Raw genomic sequence first — 26,959 nt, 5'->3', positions numbered from 1 at the left:
TGTATATTTGTGCATCCCCATTGACTTCTATGGGGACTTTTGGTGTGCAAAAGTGCCGCAAAATAGAGTATGCTGCATATTTTTTTTTTGCGTGAAATGTAAAGATGCGCACTTGTGAACGAACCCGTTCATTAGGGCTCTATTCGCTGCATAAATGCGCACACAAACACACCCATGTGAAGCCAGGCTTAAGAGTTCCTTCACATGGACATTTACACGCGTGTGTTAGCATGCGCAAACTTTCTGAGCACAATATGCAGAGAATAAAACCCATTGATTTCAACGGATTGGTTTTCGTTTCCTTTTTTGCCCAAATGCGAAAAAACCGCTGCATGCTCTACTTTTGTGTGCATTTAAAGTCTGTTAAAAAGAAAGCATAGGTTAGTTTTTAAAAAGCACATTGCACTTACCTGCATCAGCGTTCTGCAGCTTCTTCTATTCTTCTTTTAAAGATGGCGCTGCTGGTCTTCTCCCACGGTGGACCGCGGGTCTTCTCCCATGGTGCACCGTGGGTTTTCTTCTCCTTCCTTGCGTTCCATTGCCGATTCCAGCCTCCTGACATCAGGAAGTGACATCAGCCTGCCAGACACCTGGCTCATTTGCATACAGTGTGTATGTATGTATGTATGTATGTATGAATGAATGAGTATGAATGAATGAATCTATCTATTTATTTATTTATTATGTAGATTATAGATATAGAGGTTGGGCCACTGTCAACCCCCCCCCCCCCTTTTAGCACAGGGTCAGTGGCATGGATTCCATGTGAATTTCCTGTGTGCATGTATACTACTAGACTACTAGTCCTTTGGTCACAATGGTGTTGGCAGTCTACTAAATCTGCCCACACGATCATAACAGTCTGTTCAGAAAGCCACATAGTACTGATTACATTTTGGGTCCCATTTGTGCATACTAACATAACATTAGGGCCACAATGGGTACATTTCTGAAAACAATACAAACAGGGGTATCCATTTTGGGGTGTCAGTGCACATGAAAATGATTTTGGGGGAAAAAATGTTAGAATAGCACATTACCCGAACACTTTTTTTTTTTAAATCTAAATTGCATTAATTCCTGAAAATGTGGGATCAAAATAATGTGGCGCGCATGCGCAGAAGCCGGCGAGCCCGGCAAATTCAAAATCTCCCTGCACCCGGCTGTCACAGATAGCCGAGTGCAGGGAGATATGACTGGGGACCGCTGTATGCGGTTTCCAGTCATATGATCACCGTTATGCATCGGATAACGGTGATCATATAAAGTTAAAAAGTAAAAAAAAAAAAAGTTAAAAGTTTAAAAAGTTAAAGTTTCATCTCCCCTTACGGATCGTATCCGTAAGGGGGATGAAATTACGTACCCAAGGTCCCGGATTTGTTCCCTGGTGGGATGTTGATCCGTGGACCTTACCCCAGCTTCTGGGCATGCGCCCGTCAGCATGACCAAAGGTAGCCAAGAGCCTGGAGATGTCACGGGGAGCCGCGGTATGCGGTTACTGGTCACGTGATCGCCGTTATCCAATGCATAATGGCGATCACGTAAAAGTTCTTTAAAAAGTGGCAGTTTCATCTCCCCTCACCGATGCGATCGGTGAGAGGAGATGAAACATCTTCTCGAAGGCTTCCGCATTTGAATCCAGATGCGATTATCCTCCATGGATCCTGCCAGCTCCTGGGTATGCGCCCGCCGGCAAAATGCCGGACACATTCGCAGGAGCCGGGGAGCCCAGGAAATCTTAAATCTCCTTGCTCCCAGCGACCAATGGTTGCTGAGTGCTTGGAGCAGTGACCGGGGGCCTCGTTGAGCGGTCCCCGGTCACATGATAAAGTAGCGAACTAACATTAGGCCGGTCACACATGACCGGAGAGGAATTACGGGTTCTGCATGCGCTTGATCAACGGTAATCCACGGATCAATCGCATGCATTGGATTACACAATTCCCCCCAATTAGCGGGTCGGAATTACGTAATCCACTCGCAGAAACAGAACACGGCATGCTATATTTTACCGTGGATATCCGCGACCTAGAGCCTATTGTGCTCTATGACCACGGATATACCCGCAGCCCATATGCAAACACATTGTGTACGGGCTGCGGGTACCCGGGTCATCTCTAAGCGACGGCACGGGAAATATAAACAAAAAACTGCTTGTGTGAGTAGGCAGTTATGCGCAGAACATTACGCGGCCGTACGCAGGGTCACAGCCGGGCTCACAGCTGGAATCCGCTGCGGGCCTCCGCAAGCAGATTCCGCCTACGGCTACGTGAGCCCGGCGTTATTCAGACCGCTACCTGTAATCCGTGATTTACAAGAAGCCCCGGGAACGCTCGCCTTCCTGCAGTTCCAGGAGCAGCTTGTTGTGCGCCTTGTCTGTGAGACCGCCGCACCGCAGCAAAATTACAAAGCCTCACAGAGCGCCACTTTTTACACCCCATACCTGCTGCTGAGGTTACGAAATCCCCCCCAAAATACATGAGAGGAGGGGGGATACCCGGTTTTCTTGCCCCATGTGCCCATCCCAAGGAGCCTCCGTAATTACCCCTGTCTTCGGACATAAAACGCAGTTTATATTATTACCTTTATCTAATATTTAGGAAATGCCAAAAAAATGGGGATGGCGGGGGGATTATTTTTAGGATGTCAATTTTTTTTTCTGTATAAGTGGCCAATGGGGCCTGGAAATTATTCAGTTCTGCCCAGAAATCCAGCGGGCATTCCCTCCATTATAGGCCTAGCCATGTGTCCTGTAAGTAGATTAGGGCCACAATGGGTATGTTTCTGAACACGGGACAAACGGGGGGATCCATTTTGGGGTGAAAGTCTTCATTCCTATGTGTGCTGTAAAAAAAACCCAGTTTTTAAATTGACAAAATTGCCAAACAAATTAAAATCGTAATTTTTTCCTTCTGCTTTGCTTAGATTCAGTCAAATACTGTGGGGTCAAAATACGCAGTACACCCCTAGATGAATTTGTTAAGGGGTCTAGTTTTCAAAATAGGGTCATTTGTGAGGGTTCTTTTTCGTTTTGGCCGCCCAATGTCTCTACAAGTGGGCAATGGGGACTGGAATTTATTCCGTTGTACCCTGAAATCCAATGGGTGCTCCTTCCATTATAGGCCTAGCCATGTGTCCTTTAAGTAGATTAGGGCCACAATGGGTATGTTTCTGAACACGGGACAGCGGGGGTATCCATTTTGGGTGAATGTCTTCATTCCTATGTACACTGTCCAAAAAACCCAGTTTTTAAATTGACACAATTGCCAAAAAAATGAAAATCATAATTTTTTCCTTCTGCTTGGCTTAGATTCATTCAAAAACTGTGAAGCCAAAAAAGTCATCATACCCCTAGATAAATTCGTTAGGGGGTATACTTTTCAAAATGGGGTCACTTGTGGGCGTTCTCCATCGTTTTGGTCACTCAATGGCTCTACAAGTGGGCAATGGGGACTAAATCTCCTTCAAGCAAAATTTCTGTTCCGAAAGCCACCGGTTTCTCCTTTCATTTTGGGCCCCATTGTGCATCCAGACGTAAGATTAGGGCCACAATGGGTATGTTTCTGAGCACGGGACAAACAGGGGTATCCATTCTGGGGTGCAAATCCTAATTTCACTAAATTGCATTGACTCCTGAAAAAAACTGTGGGGTTAAAATACTCCTGACACCCCTCAGTGAATACGTTAAAGGGTGTAGTTTTTAAAATGGGGTCACTTGTGGGGGTATCTATCATTTTGACTCCTATGAGCCTTTCCAATCTTGGCTTGGTGTAGGAAAACAAAGTGTTCCTCAAAATGCTGAAAAGTAATGTTACATTTGTACGTCTCCTAAATGGTTAAAAAAAAAAAAAAGTTTTTCCAATGTGCGCCCAAAATAAAGTAAACGGATGGAAATATAAATCTTAGCAAAAATTTCTATATTATGTTTGCACATATTTGAGATATTGCAGTTGGAAATGTGAAAAAATGACGATTTTTTTCAAAATGTTCCCAATTTTGACGCTTTTAATAAATAAACACAAATTCTATCGGTCTTTTTTTTCCACCTAAATGAAGTACAACATGTGGCGAAAAAACAATGTCAGAATCGCTTGGATATGCAAAACCTTTCTGGTGTTTTCCATGCTAAAATGACACGTGTCAGATTTGCAAAATTTGGCCTGGTCATTAAGGCGCAAACAGGCTTGGTCACTAAGGGGTTAAAAAACTAGACCCCTTAACGAATTCTTCTAGGGCTGTGCTGCGTATTTTGACCCACAGTATTTGAATGAATCTGAGCAAAGCAAAAGGAAAAAAATTACAATTTTAATTTTTTGGGCAATTGTGTCATTTTAAAAGCATTTTTTTGTACAGTGTACATAGGAATGAAGACTTTCACTCCAAAATGGATCCCCGTTTGTCCCGTGTTCAGAAACCTACCCATTGTGGCCCTAACACAGAAACAGCAAACCTGCTGTGAAGTCGAGTAGCGTCCGACACGTTCGCAGCAATACGTAACAAATCTGCCGCAGGACACCGACAGCGGAGATTATTAGCACCACGTGGTCCAGCAAGCTACGAACATGGCCTAAATGTTAGGAGGCTCGTATATATTAGGGAGTCCCCTAATACTCAGGCCGCGTTTACATGAGCGACAAAGTCACACTGCGACAAATCACGTGTTTGTTCGGCCCATACTTTTCAATGGGGTAATTCACATGTTTTGGAGGGCGCGACATCCCGATATGCCCGCGACTCGTGAGGTTTCATGGCCCATGTTACCCTATGGAGCCTTCCTCTCTGTTGCATCGCATGAAAGCGTGATTTTTGTGCGGTGCGATGCAACTTTGACAGGAGGAAATCCTATCATCACAGCCATAACCTAAGGCCTATATATATACACACATCACCTAGGAGCGCTGCCCGGCGCTGCTGCAGCTTCCTCCCAGTATATATATATATATATATATATATATATATATATATATATATATATATATATATATATACTGGGAGCTGTCCAAATCCGCAGCTATGGTTGTGGTTTACACGGAGAGACGACAAGGAGCCATTCATGTTTAGCCCATGTAAAGGACGCCATCAGCCAACAAATGAGCATTTCCTCGTTAGTCCGCTCATCGCTGCCATGTTCACACGAGGTAATGAGCGGCCACCAGTCGGCGGCCACGGCCCTTCGGCCACTGCAGATATTGGTGCGGACTTCCCTTTTACGGGAACCCGTAGCCAGCTGTTAGCCCAGTAAACCAATCCCACGGGTACAATGGTGTCGCATCTGTAAGAAGTCCCCGCGCCGCACGCAAATGGCGCAGAGCGGTGCAGTTGGGGCCGCGCCATCTCCGCTAGGTGCTGTTATACACCCGCCCTTCCAGCCTCCTGTGCGACGACAGCCATGCATGAAGACTTGGCTTGCGCTGTGCAGCTGCTTCTGTTGTGCACATAAACCTCTCCATTTATGACCCCACCAGTCCCAGCGAAGACTAGAGAGCCCCCCCCCCAATTACCCACAATGCCCCAGCGGAGACTATGGCCCCGCCCATTACCCACAATGCCCTGGTTAAAGCAGCTGTAAACACTAATGCCCACTAGAGATACGATGGCCTCACCTGCTGGATGTGCAGCTCTGCCTGCAGGAACTGAAGCCCGGCCACCGCACCCACCCCAGAAGACATGGAGTGCAGAACTGCTGCGTCCTCCCCAGAGCTGCCACTCACTAGCCCCGCCCCCCGCTCACTGATTGGATGGTGCGTCTGGAGTGTAGTGGCTGCTGGGAGATCCTACCACTAGCCAATACATTCTATCCAGCAGATCAGTGAAGTGGCTAGAGTGGAGCTACTGAAGAGAGGAGCATTTTAGCATTCCCTAAAATAACGTAAACTGCGTTTTATGTCCGACGGCGGGGGTAATTACAGAGGCTGGTTGGGATGGGCACATGGGGCAAGAAAACCAGGTTTCCCCCCTCCTCTAATGCTTTTTGGGGTATTTCTTGACCTCAGCGGCGGGTATGGGTTGTAAAAAGTGGCGCTCTGTGAAGCTGGCCATTCAGGGACTAGGAAAGCTGGGTGACAGAACATGTTGGTAACCTGATGACCATCATGGAGCTCCCTACCACTGACACGAACAGAGCCTCGCTCGGTAGTCGTCACCCCACTTGCCTCGGCTCCTGAAAACAAAGTGGTGTAGACATGTAATGATGTTGTGCAGAAGACTAGGAAAGCTGGAGGCAAGTTGTGGTGGCGGCCATATTCAGTTCACTTAGATACAAAAATATCGGATTAGTCATCTTAGTGACTTGGCGGAAGATGATGATTGGGATTTGTTCCCGCCGGGAACTTTTGTTCTAAAAGGAACAATCCCGTGGCCCCTTCAGCAGCACTCTGCGCTCTCACACTAACCTGCTATAGTGTGAGTGCAGAGCGCTGCTGAAGGGGCAGCTTTAAAATCCGCCCCACAGGTCAATTTAAACTGTAGATTGTTTTTCCGCATTATATGGATGAGATTTCTTTAAACGTGTGACTACTTCTCCATTCACTTCTGTGGAGCTGACGGAGATGGTCAAGCACTGAGCTCCCATGAACGGCGGAGTCGTAGTCATGCAATGAGACCAGTGCTACGCGACCAAGATCGCTGTATAGCCCTGCGACCTCACACTCTCGGGCCGGCTTCACACCACCGGTTTCCTATTGTTCAATCCGCAGTCGTCGTCCACACGGAGGATCTGCAGCAAATCACATGCATTGAAAGATACATACTACTGCTACTTCGTTCACACTCGCGGTCATCCGCATTACAGATTCTGCAGGAACGCAGGGTTGCCGGCTGGGGTAACGACCAGATTCCGCTGTGGTATCCCGCATTCGGAATGTGAAGCGGTCGTGTGCAGCTGGCCTTACTGAAGACAATGGAGTTGCGATACAACTCACAAGTAGCTGCGACCAATATATTGCAAAAATCCAACCTCGGTGAGGTTTTAGCAATCTATAGGTTGTGGGAACTTGCGCGACCCCATTGATATATTTGAGAATGCAAGTTCACAGGGCTGCACAGCGATCTTTGGTCACATGACCCATGTCATGGCGAAAGACTCCATAGAGCTCCAGCCTTAGGGCTCACGTCCACAATTGTGTTCTCACCGCAGAGACGCAGCGTTTTACGCATACCACCGTGGGCTCTTCGGCCAGATTCACACAGATGTATTTGTGCAGCGTATTACGCATGAAAAATATACATGCTAAATACACGTCAGTAGAACCCGCTGATTGCAGCGAGTTCCTTCACATAAGTGTATTTTGCATGCGCATTTTGTCCAAAAAAAAAGCAGTCCCCTTTATTTTCTCGTGCATTTCTGCAGGGGAAGAACATGTATTATTCTAATTACACTAATTGCCCATTTCAATAAATGGAGGCATGGTTGCGTGTTTTTTTGCGCTTGCAAATGTGCTTGATTCATGCTAACAAAAGTACAGTAAGGGCCGCTTCACACAAACATATTTGTTTCAATGGGTGCCTTCAGAATTCTCTTTACAACGTAGTTGCGTATGGGCTGCGGGTATGTCCGCGACCACGGAGCACAATAGGCTCTATGCTGCGGATATCCGTGGTAAAATAGAACCTGCTGCGTTCTCTTTTCTGCGAGTGGATTACATAATTCCAACCCACTAATGTGAGCGGAATTGTGTAATCCAATGCGATTGATCTGCGTATTACCGCGGATCAGACGCATGCGGAATCCGTAATTCCTATCCGGTCATGTGAGACTGGCCTAAGGTAGATCTCTACCTTTTTATCACGTGACCGGGGACCGCTCAACAAGGTCCTCCGCAGCGTCTGGATCCTTCTGTCTTCTCCCCGGCACTGCCGCCGGCGTCTGCGCGTGCGCGCCAGACGCATTACGTCACGCGCATGCGCAGAGAGCCGGGAGGCCCGGGAAATTTAAAAATTCCCTGCTCTCGACTAGAATGAGTAGCCGAGAGCAGGGAGCTGTCACCGGGAGCCGCTGTATGCGGTTCCCGCTCACATGATCCACCATTTTGCTTTTGTTGGTATCGGGTTGCATGCATTGATCGTGTCCTGTATGTGATAGTATAATATAGATATTTTCCCCGCTGTGGTGGTGGCGTTACCTATTATGTCCGCCACTATGTTCGTTGTCACTGTTATTTCCGCCAAATTCTTTTACATCTGTGACTGAAGGCTTAGAAGGGTATTTCAATCTCAGCAAATAAAAGTAATACCTTGTATAATCAAAAATTAAAATTTTCCAATATAATTTATAAGCGACTATATGCATAAAACAATGCGGGTGTCCCGTAGTGTACTAACGGTCTATGTGATGCCGACTCTGTGGGCAGAGACTGCGTATGGCAGCGAGTGTACTGCGCATGACTACGTATCTCACGTACATGATCATGCGATGTGTGACTGTCTTTTTTCTTCTAATTCCCTGCTCTGTTTCATCGTGGGGGTTGCATATGTATTGCGTATGGACAGTGCTGTATATACGCTGCCCATACAAAAGTATAGGGCTCACACTGCGTGGTATGTGGAGAAATAGAGCAAGCTGCCATCTTTTCCTCGCTCGGATCTACACACAGTGTTTACACGCTAATGTGAATGGATCAATAAAAGTCAGACAACAAAAAAAAAAAATCACAGAGAGCGGCCATATACTCACTGATGTACTGATTCACCACGTGTCACACGGCAGTACATCGCATGAGCCCTAAAGTAGAACATGCTGCGTACCTATTCATGTAGTCTATAGAGATGAGCGAACGTACTCGTCCGAGCTTGATATTCGTGCGAATATTAGGGTGTTCGGGATGCTCGTTACTCGTAACGAGCACCACGCGGTGTTCCGGTTACTTTCAGTTTCCTCTCTGAGACGTTAGCGCGCTTTTCTGGCCAATTGAAAGACAGGGAAGGCATTACAACTTCCCCCTGTGACGTTCAAGCCCTATACCACCCCCCTGCTGTGAGTGGCTGGGGCGATCAGATGTCACCCGAGTATAAAAATCGGCCCCTCCCGCAGCTCGCCACACATGCCTTGTGAGTTAGCTGAGGGAAAGTACTATCGTGCTGGTGCTGCTGTAGGGAGAGCGTTAGGAGTCAGTGTAGGCTTCAAGAACCCCAACGGCCCTTCTCAGGGCCACATCTACTAGTGTGCAGTACTGTGTAAGCACAGTATTTTTTTTTTTTTTGTCCAAAATTGGATCTGCAGAGCATTGAGCCCGGCAATAGGGACAGAAGTGGGGGTTAGGCAGGGAGAGTGTTAGGAGTTAGTGTAGCCTTCAAGAACCCCAACGGTCCTTTCTAGGGCCACTTCTATCCGTGTGCAGTACTGTCCAGGCTGCTGTTAGCAGTGTTGCATTTTTTTTTTTTTTTCTCAAAACCGGCTGTGCAGAGCATTGCACCCGGCATTAATACTACAGGGATAGAATTGTGTAGGCAGGGCCAGAAGACATTTATTATTCATTGAATACACGCAGTGGGTGCTTCCCTTTGCTAAAAAGGAAAAAAATTATATTTGGCCAGCCAGTGTCAGTCCTAAGGTCTGCGTGTACGTGTGTGCTGCGTGTACAACGTACAAAAATCAGACGCAACCAGCTACGCTTTACTGCAGCCTAGCGCCATTGTGTATCCTGACTGGCAAATACCTGCTCTGCTAGAGTTAATAACTCTGCTACACTATACTTGTGTGACACTTTTTGAGGGCCACACCACAGATATTAAACTTCTTGTTCATTGAATATACGCAGTGGGGTCTTCCGTTTGCAAAAAAGCGAAAACATTATATTTGGCCTGCAGGCTTGCGCCAATTTATTTCCTGCCTGGGAAATCAAATCACTGGTAATACAGCATGCTGAGGGGTAGGGGTAAGCCTAGAGGACGTGGACATGGACGTGGCCGAGGACGCGGAGGGCCAAGTGAGTGTGTGGGCACAGGCCGAGCTCCTGATCCAGGTGTGTCGCAGCCGACTGCTGCGCGATTAGGAGAGAGGCACGTTTCTGGCGTCCCCACAGTCATCGCCCAATTAATGGGTCCACGCGGGAGACCTTTATTAGAAAATGAGCAGTGTGAGCAGGTCCTGTCCTGGATGGCAGAAAGTGCTTCGAGCAAGCTATCATCCACCCACAGTTCTGCGCCGTCCAGTGCTGCAAATCCGAATCCTCTGTCTGCTGCTCCTCCTTCCTCCCAGCCTCCTCACTCCACTACAATGACACCTGCTCAGGAGCGGGAACACTCCCAGGAACTGTTCTCGGGCCCCTGCTTAGATTGGGCAGCAGCGGTTCCTCTCCCACCAGAGGAGTTTATCGTCACTGATGCCTAACCATTCGAAAGTTCCCGGGGTCCGGGGGAAGAGGCTGGGGACTTCCGCCAACTGTCTCAACAACTTTCTGTGGGTGAGGAGGATGATGACGATGAGACACAGTTGTCTTGCAGTGAGGTAGTAGTAAGGGCAGTAAGTCCAAGGGAGCAGCGCACAGAGGATTCGGAGGAAGAGCAGCAGGACGATGAGGTGACTGACCCCACCTGGTGTGCAACGCCTACTCAGGACAGGTCTTCAGAGGGGGAGGCAAGGGCATCAGCAGGGCAGGTTGCAAGAGGCAGTGCGGTGGCCAGGGGTAGAGGCAGGGCCAGACCGAATAATCCACCAAGTGTTTCCCAAAGCGCACCCTCGCGCCATGCCACCCTGCAGAGGCCAAGGTGCTCTAAGGTCTGGCAGTTTTTCACAGAGACGCCTGACGACCGACGAACAGTGGTGTGCAACCTTTGTCGTGCCAAGATCAGCCGGGGAGCCACCACCAACAGCCTCACCACCACCAGCATGCACAGACATATGATGGCCAAGCACCCCACAAGGTGGGACGAAGGCCGTTCACCGCCTCCGGTTTGCACCGCTGCCTCTCCCCCTGTGCCCCAACCTGCCACTGAGATCCAACCTCCCTCTCAGGACACAGGCACAACCGTCTCATGGCCTGCACCCACAGCCTCACCTCCGCTGTCCTCGGCCCCATCCACCAATGTCTCGCACCGCACAGTCCAGCCGTCGCTAGCGCAAGTGTTGGAGCGCAAGTACGCCACCACGCACCCGCACGCTCAATCGTTAACCGTCCACATAGCCAAATTTATCAGCCTTGAGATGCTGCCGTATAGGGTTGTGGAAACGGAGTCCTTCAAAGCTATGATGGCGGCGGCGGCCGCGCTACTCAGTTCCCAGTCGCCACTACTTTTCCCGATGTGCCGTCCCAGCCCTGCACGACCACGTCTCCCGCAACATTGTACGCGCCCTCACCAATGCGGTTAGTGGCAAGGTCCACTTAACTACGGACACGTGGACAAGCACAGGCGGGCAGGGCCACTACATCTCCCTGACGGCACATTGGGTGAATTTAGTGGAGGCTGGGACAGAGTCAGAGCCTGGGACCGCTCACGTCCTACCCACCCCCAGAATTGCGGGCCCCAGCTCGGTCGTGGTATCTGCGGCGGTGTATGCTTCTTCCACTAAAGCACCCTCCTCCTCCTCTTCCTCCTCAACCTCTGTCTCGCAATCTAGATGTGTCAGCAGCAGCAGGACGTCGCCAGCAGTCGGTGTCGCGCGGCGTGGCAGCACAGCGGTGGGCAAGCGTCAGCAGGCCGTGCTGAAACTACTCAGCTTAGGAGATAGGAGGCACACGGCCCACGAACTGCTGCAGGGTCTGACAGAGCAGACGGACCGTTGGCTTGCGCCGCTGAGCCTCCAACCGGGCATGGTCGTGTGTGACAACGGCCGTAACCTGGTGGCGGCTCTGCAGCTCGGCAGCCTCATGCACGTGCCATGCCTGGCCCACGTCTTTAATTTGGTGGTTCAGCGCTTTCTGAAAAGCTACCCACGCTTGTCAGACCTGCTCAGAAAGGTGCGCCGGCTCTGCGCACATTTCTGCAAGTCCCACACGGACGCTGCCACCCTGCGCACCCTGCAACATCGCTTTAATCTGCCAGTGCACCGACAGCTGTGCGACGTGCCCACACGGTGGAACTCTACGCTCCACATGTTGGCTAGGCTCTATGAGCAGCGTAGAGCTATAGTGGAATACCAACTCCAACATGGGCGGCGCAGTGGGAGTCAGCCTCCTCAATTCTTTTCAGAAGAGTGGGCCTGGTTGGCAGACATCTGCCAGGTCCTTCGAAACTTTGATCAGTCTACCCAGGTGGTGAGCGGCGATGCTGCAATCATTAGCGTCACCATTCCTCTGCTATGCATCTTGAGAAGTTCCCTGCAAACCATAAAGGCAGCCGCTTTGCGCTCGGAAACAGAGCCGGGGGAAGACAGTATGTCGCTGGATAGTCAGGGCACCCTCCTGTCTATATCTCAGCGCGTTCAGGAGGAGGAGGAGGAGGATGAGGAGGATGAGGAGGAGGGGGAAGAGACAGCTTGGCCCACTGCTGACGGTACCTATGCTGGTTGCCTGTCATCATTTCAGCGTGTATGGCCTGAGGAGGAGGAGGAGGAGGAGGAGGATCCTGAAAGTGATCTTCCTAGCGTGGACAGCCATGTGTTGTGTACAGGTACCCTGGCACACATGGCTGACTTCATGTTAGGATGCCTTTCTCGTGACCCTCGCATTCAACGCATTCTGGCCACTACGGATTACTGGGTGTACACACTGCTCGACCCACGCTATAAGGAGAACCTTCCCAGTCTCATTCCCGAAGAGGAAAGGGGTTCGAGAGTGTTGCTATACCACAGGACCCTGGCGGACAAGCTGATGGTAAAATTCCCATCCGACAGCGCTAGTGGCAGAAGGCGCAGTTCCGAGGGCCATGTAGCAGGGGAGGTGCGTAGATCGAGCAGCATGTACAGCCCAGGCAGTGCAACAGTCTTTAAAGGCCTGGCCAGCTTTATGGCTCCCCAGCAAGACTGTGTCACCGCTCCCCAGTCAAGGCTGAGTCGGCGGGAGCACTGTAAAAGGATGGTGAGGGAGTACGTAGCCGATCGCACGACCATCCTCGGTGACGCCTCTGCCCCCTACAACTACTGGGTGTCGAAGCTGGACACGTGGCCTGAACTAGCGCTGTATGCCCTGGAGGTGCTTGGCTTGTCCTGCAGCTAGCGTCTTGTCGGAGAGGGTGTTTAGTGCGGCTGGGGGAATCATCACAGATAAGCGTACCCGCCTGTCAACCGACAGTGCCGAGAGGCTAACACTCATCAAGATGAACAAAGCCTGGATTTCCCCAGACTTCTCTTCTCCACCAGCGGACAGCAGCGATACATAAGCAATACGTAGGCTGCACCCGCGGATGGAAGCTACGTTCTCTCTCACCATCCAAAACGGGGACATTTCTGCTTCATCAATCTGTATCTAATATTCCTCCTCCTCCTCCTGCTCCTCCTCCTGAAACCTCACGTAATCACGCTGAACGGGCAATTTTTCTTAGGGCCACAAGGCTGACTCATAATTTTTCTAAACAATTTTTAGATGTTTCAATGCTCTGAAAAGCGTTGGAACTTTAACTTGAACCAATTTTTCGTTAAACTGGGATGCCTCCAGGCCTAGTTACCACTTAAGCCACATTAACCAAAGCGATTAATGGGTTTCACCTGCCCTCTTGGTTGGCCATGGCCAATTTTTTTCAGGTACATTAGTACTGTTGATACAGCAATTTTTGTGGGCCCTCGCCTACAGTGTAATCAAATAAATTTTTAGCCCACCTGCATTAAGCACGACATTACTACCTCAGCTGTGTTGGGCAATGCAATGGGATATTTCTATGTACCGCCGGTGGCTTCCTGGCACCCACCCATGCTGTAGGTGCACACGGAGTTTTTACTACATCTGTACACTTGAAAAGAACCCCAGTCAGACTGGGGCATGCAGTGTGGGCCGAAGCCCACCTGCATTAAGCACGACATTACTACCTCAGCTGTGTTGGGCAATGCAATGGGATATTTCTATGTACCGCCGGTGGGTTCCAGGGAGCCACCCATGCTGTAGGTGCACACGGAGTTTTTACTACATCTGTACACTTGAAAAGAACCCCAGTCTGACTGGGGCATGCAGTGTGGGCCGAAGCCCACCTGCATTAAGCACGACATTACTACCTCAGCTGTGTTGGGCAATGCAATGGGATATTTCTATGTACCGCCGGTGGGTTCCAGGGAGCCACCCATGCTGTAGGTGCACACAGAGTTTTTACTACATCTGTACACTTGAAAAGAACCCCAGTCTGACTGGGGCATGCAGTGTGGGCCGAAGCCCACCTGCATTAAGCACGACATTACTACCTCAGCTGTGTTGGGCAATGCAATGGGATATTTCTATGTACCGCCGGTGGCTTCCTGGCACCCACCCATGCTGTAGGTGCACACGGAATTCCTATTGCGGAGTTGTACCTGCCTGTGACTATTTATAAAAAACCGCGGTCTGACTGGGGCGTGCAGACACCTTGACAGAATGAATAGTGTGTGGCACATAGGTTCCCCATTGCTATGCCCACGTGTGCAGCTCCAGATGGAGGTGGCACAGGATTGGATTTCTCATTGCTTCTGTACAGCATTGTGGACTATCAGCCCGCCCCTTTTATGGGGGGTCGCTGCCTAGCCATGCCAACCCTCTGCAGTGTGTGCCTGCTTTTCCTGTGGCAGACGCACTTATACATAGACATGAGGGTGGTGTGGCATGAGGGCAGCTGAAGGCTGCGCAGGGACACTTTGGTGTGCGCTGTGGACACTGGGTCGTGGGGGGGGGTTGGGCAGCATGTAACCCAGGAGAAGTGGCAGCGGAGTGTCATGCAGGCAGTGATTGTGCTTTGTTGGAGGTAGTGTGGTGCTTAGCTAAGGTGTTCATTGCTAATGAGGGCTTTTCAGAAGTAAAAGTTGTTGGGAGGGGGGGGCCACTCTTCCCGGTATTGTGGCTTAATAGTGGGACCTGTGAACTTGAGATGCAGCCCAACATGTAGCCCCTCGCCTGCCCTATCCGTTTCTGTGTCGTTCCCATCACTTTCTTGAATTGCCCAGATTTTCACACATGAAAACCTTAGCGAGCATCGGCGAAATACAAAAATGCTCCGGTCGCCCATTGACTTCAATGGGGTTCGTTACTCGAAACGAACCCTCGAGCATCGCGATAATTTCGTCCCGAGAAACGAGCACCCGAGCATTTTGGTGCTCGCTCATCTCTAGTAGTCTAATAGAGCCTCATGAGTGTGAATAAGCTGGTGATGTCACCAGCTGCTTCCTTTGGGTAAGTGAGATTTTTGGCCCGTGTGAAAGGGGCATTACTGTATGCAAAACTGTTCACTTCATTTTCATTGCCTTCTATGACATTTATGGAAATGGCACGGCACAAATTATTGTTAGGGGTTCCATCACAGGTGCGAAAATCAGCATCCCCACCACACTCCCCTTGTGCAGCTGTACCGCCTCCACACTCCCCACATGTAACCGCGCCGCCTCCACACTCCCCGCATGTAACCGCGCCGCCTCCACACTCCCCGCATGTAAACGCACCGTCACTACACTCCCCAGCATGTAACCACACCGTCACCACACTCCCCGCATGTAACCCCACCATCACCACACTGCCCTTATGTAACCGTACCGCCACCACACTCCCAGCATGTAACTGTACCATCACCACACCTTCCTCATGTAACCATTGCGCCTCCACACTCTCCGCACATAACCGCACCGTCACCACACTCCCCGCACGTAACCGCACCGCCAGCACAATTCCCTCATGTTACCGCGCCGCCACCACACTCCCTGCACGTAACCGCGCCGCCACCACACTCCCTGCACGTAACCGCGCCGTCACCACTCTCCCCGCACGTAACCGCGCCGTCACCACTCTCCCCGCACGTAACCGCGCCGTCACCACTCTCCCCGCATGTAACCCCTCCGTCACCACACTCCCTGCATGTAACCCCACCGTCACCACACTCTCTGCATGTAACCCCACCGTCTCCACACTCCCTGCATGTAACTGTACTGTCACCACACTCCCTGCATGTAACCCCACCGTCGCCACATTTCCCTCATGAAAACCCACTTCTCTCGCGTAACCATAACACCACCACACTCCCCTTATATAACCGTACCATCACCACACACCTCGTGTAACCCCACATAGGAATGTATATAAGAAAGATGGAGAGACCACACCATTCCCTGACTCACTTACACCCTAGGTGTCTCCACACACTTTTTGGGTGCTCACCTTAAGGAGATAGGACACCGCTTATAATCCACATCATAGGCCCCTCACAGACTAAGCCAGAAGCCTGCTGCACACCTCCCCACCCATCACAATTGTGGGGTGCATTAAAACCGCCTTACCATGCGTTCAAAAGTGCTGCTCAAAATTGAGGTAAAAAACCCACGATTTTAAGCTGTGTTTTCTGAACGCACGTCTTAGAGCAGCCTTAGGCCCCGTGCACACTGGCGGAAATTCCGCTGCCGGATTTCCCGCAGAATTTCCACCCATGGAAGCTGCCATAGGATTGCGTTAGAAAACGCAATCCTAGGCAAACGGCCGCGGTTTGTCCGCGCGAAATCACACGTGGAAAACAAACCGCGGCATGCTCTATTTCTGTGCGGGGATCGCAGAGCCCCGCAGAGAAACGTCACTCGCCGGCCGCTGGCACCGGTCTGCGCATTTAGGACGGCAACTCCCACAGCCTAGAAGTTTGTATGATCTAGAGGCTCAGTCACAGCAAATGTGGACACATAATACCATATGGAACATGTATGCCTCAATTGCCCCCCATATCACATCTTGTATCCAAGCTAGAGGCGGTACAACAAAGTACTAGAGCCTCCATGCTCGCCTGCATCACATCTTGTATCCAAGCTAGAGGTGGGACAACAGGGTACTAGAGCCTCCATGTTCGCCTGTATCACATCATCTTTTTTTATGATCGCAGGGAGAGAAAACGCATCAATTCTGCCATAGACTTTTGAGGTTTATTTATAGCGTTAGGCCTCCTTCCCACGAACGGATTTACGCCGCTGCGTTGCCCCCTGCTATTAGGTTCTATTGAACCTAATAGCACAATGCTCACGATGCGTAATTCCACCGCGGAATTCCGCACCGTTAAATCTCCCGTCCTCACCCGCAGCATGTTCTATTTGTCGCGGGTGTACGCGCTGACGGCTTCCATTGCAGTCAATGGAAGCCGTCCGTTCACGCTATCTACCGCTGCAACCAGCGGAAGATAGCGTGAAAAAACGCTTCCCCACCTACCGCCACGCGTCATATGACGCGGCCGGCGCGTCACGTGACACGGCCGGCCACGTCATGTGACGCGACGGCGGTGGGCGGGGAAGCGTCTTCACGCTATCTTCTGCTGGTAAGTATGGGGTCTCTGGGGGGCGCCGTGACGGACTTCGCAGCGGAATATTACGCGGCGGAGCCTGTCACGCTCGTGTGAAGCCGGCCTTAATCATGCAGCACATGGTTAACTACCTGAGCCGGGTGCGGGTGGGTGCTGTCTGTCAAGGACCTCTGATGTCACCCAAAAAATGAGTAAGGAGACTTATAAGGTGATGCTAGCTCCTCTGGGATATCTATGCAAATAAGGATGGGAAAATACCTCTATAGCGCCATCTATTGGATGACAGCATTCCTTCAAATCCAAGTGATTTATAACAAGCCTTAACAAATGACTGGGAATATTAAACCAAGCCAGGAAGCCATGCTCAGACAGATTGTTTCATGATGATTGCCCCTCCTCAGTGTGCAGCAGGCTTCTGGCTTAGTCTGTGAGTGGCCTATCATGTGGATTATAAGCGGTGTCCTATCTCCTTAAAGTGAGTCAGGGAATAGTGGGGTCTCTCCATCTTTCTTATATACATTCCTATGTGGAGTTACACGAGGTGTGTGGTGATGGTACGGTTATATAAGGGGAGTGTGGTAGTGTTATGCACAGGTCCTTTCCTTAGGGTACTAGTGTATCTTGACGCCACCAGGATTTACTGGAGGAGTCAAGATTGACAGTGGTTGACGCCCCCTGTATCTGATTGGCTGGAACAGCTTGCTCTGCAGCAGGTCCTGTTAGTCCAGTAAGCTGAGGCAGCCGAAATGTTGGGATTCCTTTAGCTCCATTTATTGCTGATCTGTGCATTGGGACACCTAAAACCCACTCCCCTTGCCCGGCAACAAGAACGGACCCCGCTGCTATGCAAGCCAGCTGAAACACCCTCGTCGTCGGCCCAAAAAAAGAATCCCCGCTTACATTCATGGAGGGCTGCACATATCTTTCTTGTTGGCCCCGCGCAGGAGGCGCGCATTGGTGTAGCTGAACGGGGCTCTCCGGCGGCAGGCAAGAGCAACGCACCCCGCTGTGTGTGACAGCGCTGAGCGGGGTGGCCTTCAGGGAACCCACAGGGCCGTGAAGCACGTTTCCTGGCGGCGGGGCTGAAGGGCCGCAGGTGGATTTGCCGTGGCCTAACACTGGACAGAATTTCCGCGACAAATCTGCCCTGTGTGAACCCAGCCTTCTGATCACGGGATATTTGCTAAAAATTTTTTTTACTAAAGCACTGGTGAGATGCGGTGAACTAGACCGATCTGCACTAAATTCAGCACATGGGTCAATCGGGGGCTTTGGAAGGTTACAGACTGTGTATCGGCTCTCCAGAACCAAGACTCCAAAATAACGGGAGAGACGCGGCCAAACGACTGTTACACTTGCTGCCCATTTGTGCAGAAGCTCCAATAACTCACCAGCAATGTTCTAGAAGTAGATTACTGATTAAATACTTAAAAAAACTGTCTTTGTTGCCCCTAGCAACCAGGGGGGCTTTCATTGTTGCAAACTGCTCTAGTAAAAGCAAAGTTGCCCTGTGATTGGTTGCTGCGGACAACAGAGTTTTTCTTGTAGCTAGTTCTAATAAATGAGGCCTACTGTATATCAAACCAATGCTAGGTATTAGTGTACCTTGACGCCACCGGAAGGGGTTTGACAGGAAGAGGGAGGGGAGCGGAAGAAGACCAGAGACGAGAGACACGAGGAGAAGAAGGAAGATAGGAGCCGAGAAGACGAGCAGCAGAAAGAAAGAAAGCAACAGAAGACAGAAAATTGAGCAAGATCAGCAAAAGATCAGGACAGCGAAAAGAAGGCGAAATTCAGCAAAAGATCAGGACAGTGAAAAGAAGGCGAAATTCGCTTCAAGCGGCGAAAGCAAGCAAGAAGAGGGAGAGTGTGCCAGAGTGGTCCGTGGAAGCATGAAGACCCAAGACTGAGGATGGAAGATTTGCGGCTACAGATTCAAGAAGCAATCCAGCGGGATGGCGCCGAGTGGCTGGAGGAGTTAATCGCAGCTGCAGGTCGGGATCGGAGTCGGGGAGGCCACTCGAGCCAGCAGCAAGGGAGCCGGTATCCGGAGAGGGAGCAGCACAAGAGGGGGATGCCGGGCGAGGCCGCCCGAAGCGAAGAACCCCCCCCCCCCCCCCCCCGGCGCGACTCAGCCCGAGTCCCGCTGCAAAGAGAGGCGGCCGTAAGAGCAGTCGCGGTGGCGAGAGGTCGCAAGGAGCAGGACGCGCAATGAGGTTTTTGGCGCCAAATTCAAACCGGGTGTCGGGGAGAGCGCCGGGACCGGTGCCCATCGTGAAATCTCCAGGCTTTCAGCTACGTTTGCTAGCCAGCAACAGGGAGATTTTAAATTACCCCGGCAATCTGGGGTAAGGTCCGCGGATAAATCCGGGGGCTTTAGGTATGTAATTTCATCTCCACTCACGGATATGAGGAAAGATGAAATTTTAAAGTTTTTAACTGTTTACTTGGATAACGGCAATAGCGTGACTGGGGGTCACTCCGGCAGCTGACAACAAGGAGCTGTCATGTCCACAGCCCCCAGGGCTGTAATCCTCAGCATGAGCATGTTTTTATGGCTGTGGGGATTAAAAACCACTGATTGATCACAATGGAGCTTCTCAGGGAGCGTTCGAACACTACAATTTTCTAACGCTATCTGCTCTAGTTTAGTTTGTTTCAGCCCTTTTTAATGCCCCATATCACCCATTGTAATGATGGAGTGCGTTACACAACGCTGTTGAACACATTTAAAAATGGCGTTCGAAAACGCTTTAAAATGCAGCATTTTAACAGACGCCTGTGTGAAAGCAACCTTAGGGCTCATGTCCACGGGCGTATACGTAATACACTGTGGGTCTCCCGCGGTGTTTTACAAATTACAACCAATACTCTCTGCCGGCAGAGGTCGTGTATGTGGCAAGTATAGCACTGCGCATGCCCACTAATCTCACATCACGGACATGCGCAGTGTGATTTTTTTTTTTAAATTCCCGCTCTGTTCAGAGCAGGAATGTGTATCGAAACACTGCCCTCTCGCAATGTGTGCGTATGGACAGCGTATCATACGCAACCCATAAAAGGGCTGCATATCATGTGCAGAGAAATAGAGCATATCCACTGACTTTCATTGCCTCCATTCACTGCGTGTCATGCAACGCACACTTGATACTCCGTAAAAACACGGTCGTGGACATGAGCCCTGAGGCCAATTCACACGGGCGAGCGTGATGTGGGGCCGTGAATCCCGCCTCCATATCGCGCTGCTTACCATATGATTTCCCCAGGGATGCCAGAGTTTTCATTGGAAAACAGCCTTGCATCCCTTCAGGGTCACAATTACCGCTGGGGGGTCACTATTACTGCCGCAGAGGTTTAGCCATTGCTTTCAATGAAGCCAGCGATGCTGCAGCCGACCCCATTAACCTCTTAGTGACCAAGCCTGTTTGCGCCTTAAAGGGGTTGTCTCGCGAAAGCAAGTGGGGTTATACACTTCTGTATGGCCATATTAATGCACTTTGTAATATACATCGTGCATTAAATATGAGCCATACAGAAGTTATTCACTTACCTGCTCCGTTGCTGGCGTCCCCGTCTCCATGGCTTCCTTCTAATTTTGCTGGCTTCTTGCTTTTTTAGACGCGCTTGTGCTGTGCGGTCTTCTGCCTGGTGAATGGGGCCGCTCGTGCCGGAGAGCTGCTCACCGCGTCGTCATCGTAGCTCCGCCCTGTCACGTGTGCCGATTCCAGCCAATCAGAAGGCTGGAATCGGCAATGGAACGCAAGGAAGGAGAAGAAAATCCACGGTGCACCATGGGAGAAGACCCGCGGTCCACCGTGGGAGAAGACCAGCGGCGCCATCTTTAAAAGAAGAATAGAAGAAGCTGCAGAACGCTGATGCAGGTAAGTGCAATGTGCTTTTTAAAAACTAACCTATGCTTTCTTTTTAACAGACTTTAAATGCACACAAAAGTAGAGCATGCAGCGGTTTTTTCGCATTTGGGCAAAAAAAGGAAACGAAAACCAATCCGTTGAAATCAATGGGTTTTATTCTCTGCATATTGTGCTCAGAAAGTTTGCGCATGCTAACACACGCGTGTAAATGTCCATGTGAAGGAACTCTTAAGCCTGGCTTCACATGGGTGTGTTTGTGTGCGCATTTATGCAGCGAATAGAGCCCTAACGAACGGGTTCGTTCACAAGTGCGCATCTTTACATTTCACGCAAAAAAAAAATATGCAGCATACTCTAATTTGCGGCACTTTTGCACACCAAAAGTCCCCATAGAAGTCAATGGGGATGCACAAATATAAATGTGATATGCCAGGAGGTGAGTGATACGCTGCGTAATTGCGCAGGAAAGGAACACATCCAGAACTCGTTAGACTAATTCCATACATATTTTTAGGTGACTTGGACATTTTCGTTCCTAAGATCTGCGTTCGACCAACAGACCGGCCTAATGTCACACGATGTCAATAGTAAGTAGCTTGTGCCTCTTAATACTAGTAAGTAGCTTGTGTTCTCCCGCGGGGTTTTGAACGATAATTGTCCCATGTAAAAACATGCAGAAACTGAACGACTGGATCAGAATCGTCCAGTTGTTCACTTTTAAGCAGCTTAAAATCCAAACACATTTCTCGGTGTAAGCAGCAGCCGTCCAGTACTGAACGTCTGCTGCTTACAGTGAATGGAGGTGAGCAGAGGGCAGAACTCTCCTCAAGCTGCCCCGCCTCCCTGCTGGCTGCGCTGTCAGCGATCCAGCAATGCTCGCTCCTGTGCAGAGCGAGCACCACAGGGATGAATGTCGGGCATTGTTTGCCTGACACTCGTTTTGTGTAAAAGGACCCTTGGACCTCCCTCACACAGGTGTTTTTGTACAGTTTTTAGTGCTGCGCTAAACGCTGTACAACGCACCCATACATTTCAATGGGGCTGCTCACACAAGGCTGAAAACGCTGTGTCTTCAACGCTGCGCTTTAACAGCGTTGCATGTTCTATTTTGGGACGTTTTCAGCCCTGTGTCACCCATTGAAATGAATGGGCAGCGGCCCGGGCTTCCCCTGCACTGACAAATGATCTATTGCTGTAAGCGAGGTTTGAGAACTCTCCTCCAGCAATAGATTGCTGTGATTGGACATCGAGCCAGCGTCGAGAAGCAATCACAGCCATTCATGGCTGTCCCAGGCAATCACAGCAGTCTATTGCTGGAGGCGAGTTCTCAAACCTTGTTTACAGCAATAGATCATTTGTCAGTGCAGGGGAAGCCCGGAGTAGTGGCAGAGATCGGTGGCCGGGACCCGGACGGCACATGCTTTTTTTTCCAGCATCCTTGGCTGCTTTTTCAGCTGTGTGAGGGAAGCCTTAGACTGGTGTATAAAATGCTGCATGGAGCATGTCCATTTTTTTTCATGCTCCACATTTTTTTAAATTCACTTTTATTGACCATCTGCGGGGATTTATCTACCCGCGGGTGGTCAAGGCATCCCTATGGGGTGCGGATCCGAGTGCGGGTGATCCGCTGCGGATTTTAATTCTTCTTTCAATCACTTGGACATGAGGCCAAAAACTTCTGCATATCCAAGTGAATCTTCAGGGAACCCACAGGGCCGTGAAGCACTTTTCCTTAGCCTTAGACTGGTGTATAAAATGCTGGTTTAAGTAAATATCCTACAAAATGTTTAAAATTTGGAGACACGCTTTATTGTATACATATTTTTGATCAATTCAAAAAATGAAATACAATCCTATATAGATTTGGTTACATACTGTGCCATGTAATCCCGAACATTGTTTGCATATAAAAAATAATCCTTCTCCTCCTCCTCAGAGGGAACATAAACAGGCAGAAACTAAAAGGGAAAGATAAGGTCCAGTTAAAGGGAACATATCAGCACCCACATTATGGGGCTCAAAGCTGAGGGAGGAACTTGTAGAGGGGGGGGGTGCTTTTTATACTCTCCAGGTCCCTCATTCCAGCGCTGTAACCCTGAGAAATCGGAGAAGCAGACAGCACGACTCTGCAGACGGCTCTGTAAGCATGCGCTCTCGTATAGAGTTTAATGAGAGAGCACATGCGTATTATCTTCTGAAAAGGGTCACGCTGCGCGTGTTCTGATTTCTCGGAGACACAGTGCTGGAAAAGAGGAACCTGGTGAGTATAAAGAGCAGCTCCCTGTTACCCCCAATTCCTTACCTTTCAGCCCCATAGCATAGTTTACTTTAAACAGGGATGATTCTACTACAGATCTCCGCTAAAACGTTTTGGGAACATTATATTTCATATAGTATTCCTTACCTCTACTTCTACATTGGTACAGACTTGACACACGGTCATGAGTAAAAGTTTTGCCCCGAGAATTGTAAGTAGAAGAAAAGATGAATAAATAAATAAGTGAATAAATATAATAAGGGATCTTCCCATAGGATTATCATGTCCGTATGGGATACCTACTCCACTTAGCCAGAGGGGAGAGATGCCATCAAGCTAAATAGCTCTCGCTCAGGTAGACATTGGCCTTCTATGTAATACATGGCATTCATGTACTGGTCAGTAACAGTAATACAGCTCTGTACTCCCAGAATACTGTAAACGTACAGGCCTATTGAACATTGAAGCTTCTAAGACTATGGCCAAAGACAAAAACTTGCTTGGTAGATCTCAGGGTAAGGCTTATATTTCAAGCCCTTATTTTTGGGGAAACAGGGTAGTTACTCCCATTCTCCACACCCTTTTTAGAGGACAGGATGTGTTAATGTAGAATATCCTAGCATCCTCGAAGGAAACAGACAGGCCTGGACAAGCTGATTTCTCTTGCGGAAACAAAGGCAAACCCCCATAGATTAAGGGCTCACTCAGATGGGAGTATGTGTCCCACGTATTTTTCATATGCACATTTACTACGCCTGTTAAATCCCCAAAAACTAGATAGGTGCATATTCCGCACCAAAATAGGACACGTTGCAAATTTTTTTCCACAGACGTGAATAAAAAACGCTGGTGTGAGAAGCCCTAGACAAATCAGTGGGCTTTTAGCACTGCTTACTACGCATGTATTTTTCACATTGGGAGACATATGTCCATGTGAATTAGCCCTAAGGGTGTGTGTTCAGAGAAGAGTGCGCACAAGATACAAGCAGACCATGAGCATCTAGAATAGGCCTAAAGCTGCGGGGGTTTTTTTCTCCCCCCTTCCCCCATGCACAGATATACGTTGTCCTCATGTGCAGGGGGGGGGGGGGGGAGGATGGAAGAGCCAGGAGAAGGAACTGAGCTCCCGTCCCCCTCTCCGCCCCTCTGCACTATTTGCAATGGGAAGAGGCAGGGCGGGGCTAAGTTCCGAGAATTAGCCCCGCCCCCGTCCCACCTCTCCCCATTGCAAATAGTGCAGAGCGGCGGAGAGGAGGCAGAGAGGGGGGCGGGAGCTCAGTTCCTGCTCCTGGCTCTTCCATCCTCCCCCCCCCCCTGCACATGAGGACAACGTATATCTGTGCATGGGGGAAGGGGGGAGAAAAAACCCCCCGCAGCTTTAGGCCTCTTTCATACAAGCGTTGCATTCACCCGCACCCGGCTTAGGTAGTTAACCATGTGCTGCCTGCTTGCTGGAGGAGAACCCCTCTGTCTGCTGGAAGTCCCCCAAACTATTGCAGATTTACATGCAATTCACCTAACAACCCTCCATCTGTAACCTCACTGACCAGCAGTGAATGCCCGCAGTTAACTCCTTCATGACTGACCTGGTTTAAGCACTAATGAGCAACCAGTTTTTCAGTCTTTATTTTTGTGCATTCCTGGGATCAGAACTCTTTTTTTTTTTCTTTTGTTTTGAGGACTTGTTTTTGTGTGAAAAGTTGTTTATTTAACCCCTTCCCGCCCCATGACATAAGGGTACGTCATGGCAGGGTGGTACTTCTCGCAGTGACGTACCCTTATGTCATAGGGATAGCGCGAGATCATAGCAGATCTCGCGCTATCCCGCAGCGGGAGCCAGCTGTCACTAGTAGCTGGCGTCCTGCTGCAACAGCGGGGGGCATCGGAGATGCGCCCCCCCCCCCCCTGCTGTAAACCCCTTCCCTGCCGCGATCTATGTTGATCGCAGCAGGGAAAGGGTTCACAGAGGGAGCGCGCTCCCTCTGTGACTTCAGCCGGCTCTCGCAATGTTATCGCAGAGGCTGGTTGTTATGGCAACAGGACTCCAGATACTGGCGTCCTGTATTGCCAGCGCCTAAGATTGCTATAGTAAGCATTTTAGCATTTTGCCTCACAAAAAAACGCAATAAAAGTGATTAAAAAAGCGTATGCAAAATCAATGCACAGAAATCAGAGGCCCTGAACATAACACTCCCGCAGGCCGAGGTCTCGCATCTGAAGTCAGTACTCCCCTTTCGGTGGGTCGACTCGCACTTAAAATATCTAGGAATAAATATTTCAGCAGAGCCTACGGCAGCCTATAAATTAAACTTCATTCCATTCGTCGAGGGCCTGGAGAAGGATTTGGGTAAATGGAACCCCCTCTACATCTCATGGAATGGGCGAATTAATGCGGTAAAAATGGACGTGCTACCCAGATTTCTATACATTTGCCAAACCATTCCAATAGGCCTCCCAAGAGTATTTTTCAAAAAAATTAGATCCCTGATCATTAACTTTGTATGGAAGGGGTGCAAACCACGACTGCGCCACTCCATACTGACGAGGGAAAAAGAAAAGGGAGGCCTGGGCCTACCAGACTTCTCGTTATACCATAAAGCCAACATAGCAAACTGTGCCCTTGACATTATTAAAAACAGGAGTTCAAGGCTATGGGTGGAAATAGAGCACGCAGGGGAGACGGATGGCCTATACGGAGCCCCCTGGATACCAACCAGGTGGATAAAATATATTCCTAATATTTCCCCCTTCAGTCTCCAATTGTTACGACATGGGCGGGCTTTGCGTCTCGCACCGGCCTGGTCACGGTTCCCGGGTTGTTAACACCGCTTACTGCAAATCCCTTATTTGAAACCACCAAAAATAGGACGGGTCCCTCCCGGCCACACCAACCCCCAGACTAAGAGACGTAGTGACAGAGTCAGGATTGAAATCTTTGACAGAGATTCTACACCAGGCTCCACCACAGCCAGGTTTTTGGCTGCAATACCTACAGTTAAGGGGTTTTGTGAGCTCGCTGACGCCGAAAGTGAACTTAACAGCGTCCCTTACGGAGTTCGAACAAATATGTCTTTCAGGCACAACCCAAAGGCACATGATCTCTAAGCTATATAAGATGCTGCTGGGTCGGGAGACGGGGGACGAGGCCCTGAGGTACAGGGAGTCCTGGGAGCGGAAGTTGGGGGACAACCTCACAGAGGAGGACTGGGGAAGGATCTGGAATCTGACCCATAAGGTCTCCACGGCAGGTAGAATTCAAGACCTTAACTACAAGATAGTTTCAAGGTGGTACAGAACCCCTGACCAACTGCAGAGGATCTTTCCCCAGGTTTCCTCGGAATGCTGGAGATGCAGCGGGAGCAGAGGCAACATGATACATATTTGGTGGGAATGTCAGCCAGTAGCCGAGCTCTGGAAAGAAGTGACAACCCTGTACAACCAAGTCAATCACTCGGACATTACGATGACACCCAAGCTTGCCCTGCTCTCACTGTTCCCGGGCTCCGTGAGGGAGGCG

This window comes from Eleutherodactylus coqui, chromosome 11, assembly GCF_035609145.1.
Source record: "Eleutherodactylus coqui strain aEleCoq1 chromosome 11, aEleCoq1.hap1, whole genome shotgun sequence".
Classification (NCBI taxonomy): Eukaryota; Metazoa; Chordata; class Amphibia; order Anura; family Eleutherodactylidae; genus Eleutherodactylus; species Eleutherodactylus coqui.
This window is presented reverse-complemented; position numbering follows the sequence as displayed.